The sequence below is a fragment of the Aplysia californica genome, unplaced genomic scaffold (genome assembly GCF_000002075.1).
Source record: "Aplysia californica isolate F4 #8 unplaced genomic scaffold, AplCal3.0 scaffold00200, whole genome shotgun sequence".
Taxonomy (NCBI): Eukaryota; Metazoa; Mollusca; class Gastropoda; order Aplysiida; family Aplysiidae; genus Aplysia; species Aplysia californica.
Window position 1 is genome coordinate 389812 of NW_004797470.1, and position 3115 is coordinate 392926.

At 42.2% G+C, this 3115-nt stretch overlaps 1 protein-coding gene across 1 annotated transcript in view; it reads right to left on the reverse strand.

Annotated features, from left to right (window-relative positions):
• Positions 1-3115, reverse strand: part of LOC101855258 (thymidine kinase 2, mitochondrial) — a gene marked incomplete at its 3' end in the record, with an annotated part of 9413 nt that overhangs the window by 1717 nt on the left and 4581 nt on the right.

Genomic DNA, 3115 nt, shown 5'->3' on the forward strand with positions numbered 1-3115 from the left:
AGAGAGAGAGAGAGAGAGAGAGAGAGACAGAGAGAGAGAGAGACAGAGGGAGAGAGCATGTTTTACGGAGCGGGTTGCCATATATTTATTAATGTCCTGTCTTGTTGTGAGTGCATGCGTGAGTGGACCTAACCTTTGTAACATCTACTGCCATTGTTAACGACCAAGACAAATTTCTCCCTGCCAGAAGAATAAAGATTATCATTGTCATTGTCAAGAAATGCTGGAAAACTCCAGGAAAATACACCGAAATCTATCAAGCACACGCTGTGCAAATGGGCCGATTCGTTCAAATGCATGCCTGAGTCACCTATCATCTATAATGTATAGTTTGCCAAACAAGTTCTGTTGCTGTATGAAGTCTAGCATATGGCAGCGTTTGATTCCACAGCCCGGCACGCAACTCAAAACGTAGATCTATGTCAAGACAAGCTTATCATTGTAATATTGATCAGTAGTCCGGGGGAAACATTCACTGTGACACGTTTGTATCTCTACGGAACTTCCACTCTTGGACTGCTTGTACTCCCTCTCCCCAACCCCTCAGACACACGCACACATTCACACGTGACGTACACATTCACACGTGTGCTGGCCGCCCGTCCTACCCCAACACGCGGTAAGACAGGTGTAAGTGCTAAAAACACGTGTTTTTGGTATGAAAGTAAGCTGCTGATTGGTCGCATGGGGCAGTTCATCCTGCAAGCGGCTTCGTAGAATCCGAGCTTGCTCATTTGTATTTTCGTCAAATCCGCCTTATCATTATTGATTTTTATGAATAAACTTGAACTTTGGGGACTTCAAAATAGCCTTTGACAGCATAGACCATGTGGAAAAGTGTTGCAATTTATGGCATTCCAATGTAAGAAACTGTACAAGATCGTTCTATACCAATGCAAGCTGCTGTGTCCTAGTTGAGGGAGAACTATCTACACCTTTTGAAGCAAACACTGATGTTAGACAAGGCTGTATATAATCATCTGTACTTTTTGGAATTGTGATCGATGTTGTAATGAGACAGAGTAAATACACTGAAACAGGCATTGGATGGCACATATTTAGGAGATCTAGATTTTGCAGAGGACATCTGCCTTTTAAACACGACAGTAAATGAAATGCAACCAAAGACAGACAAACTAGCAAAGGCTGCGGAAAAAGTGACTTATAATAACTGTGAGGCAGCGTGATGGAATCAAGCTCTCGTCAAATTAATCAAAATGAAGAAACTTGCATTTTTCCGCATGTTGGTGAATTTTTATCAAATTTTTGTTTTTTCGCTCAACACCCTTCATGGACATTAAAGAACTCATTTCTGTGTGAGTTTTTCTGAAAAACGTTGATTAAAGGCACACAAAAATGTAAATGACCACAGACTCTAAAGCTAACGAAATAACTAATCTTTGGCTGCAATTTTCTCACTAATTTTACCTCTGAAAACAGGTGACCCCTGCATCCTTCTTTTGCAAATATCTCGACTTGTATTCAAGATAAATTGATATTTTTTTCATCCAAATAAAGACAAGTGGACAAGCTTTAAGATGATACCAATAACTTTTCATGCCCAAAAATTGACGAGAGCCTGATTCCACCACGCTGCCTCACAAATGTATCATCAGAAACTACGCCCATAACTCTTTATGGAGAACCCCTTGCAGAAACCAGTTTACTAAAGTATCTTGGCAACTTTATATCCAAAACTGCAGACTGCCTTGACGAAGCCCACCGACGACTCAAAAATGCAAGGATCGCTTTTGTAAAATAATTCCATTTTATTAAGAAAATTCTTTGTAGACATTTTGTTTGGAAGCTTTTTAATTTTCATATAATTGTTTTATTTGTTTTCCATATCTCTGAACCATACGTCAATACAGCCAAAATACTTCTATTATACATTTTAAATTTAGTCTTCAATGAGAGGATCGTTGACTTCCATATATAGCTTTTAAGTTCCCAAAAGCGATCCAAGCATTTTTGAGTCTTTGGTGGACGTCATCACTAGACCAGCACCATAATCCAATCAAGGGCTCTGGACAGTCGCTGGCGATGCAGTGAAAGGGTTAACGACACCTACAGCACCCACCTGGGGGCAGTGAAAGAGTTAATGACACATACAGCACCCACCTGGGGGCAGTGAAAGAGTTAATGACACATACAGCACCCACATGGGGGCAGTGAAAGGGTTAACGACACCTACAGCACCCACCTGGGGGCAGTGAAAGGGTTAACGACACCTACAGCACCCACCTGGGGGCAGTGAAAGAGTTAATGACACATACAGCACCCACCTGCGACCGGACGTGTGACTGGGCCTTGGTCAGCTGGATGTAGCTCTGTGTGGTGGCGCCCCAGCGGGCCGCCTCCTTGTGGACGAGATCCTGGCATACAAAAACCACGCCAGACGCCAGTGAGTTTTTTGTCGCACATTGTTTTAGTAAGAGTTTTACGGCACTTGCAACACAGTAAGGAAATATAAGTGCAGAAGATTAGAAGTGTTACAAGACAGTAACAAACACAAAAAAGAACGAGGAGAGATATGGACGATAGATATAATATTGGATAGGAAAGAAGGAGCAGACCACACCAGAGCACCCGCCAACCACTCACATCAGTGAGTTGGAGTAGACAGAAACTCACCGACACAATAACACGGAGACGTCTCTATCTCACAATTACAAAGTTCTAACGGACAAATTATTTTTATAGTTTAGTAAGAGCTTCACTGACTGACTCACTGACTGACTCACTGACTGACTCACTGACTGAACTAGTCTTTGAGTCTACCGCCTCGTAACTTTATCCGTACGCCCTGGGGTCATTTTGTATCCCCGGGTGGTGTTTTTCACATTTTAGAATACTTCTAGTACGAAGACGTCTTTGAAACTTTCAGTATTTCTCAAAAAATCATTTTGACAGACTGCTATGCAAAGTGTACGGATCGGATTAACGCGTTAATTTCCTCTTTGAAAGTGGTGGCACAGAGTTCCCCTCGTCCTATGGATACGATAGTAAAACACGACGTACGGATAGGGTTAAGTGGTGGCACAGAGTTCCCCACGTCGTATGGATACGATAGTAAAACACGACGTACGGATAGGGTTAAATGATCTAAATTGTG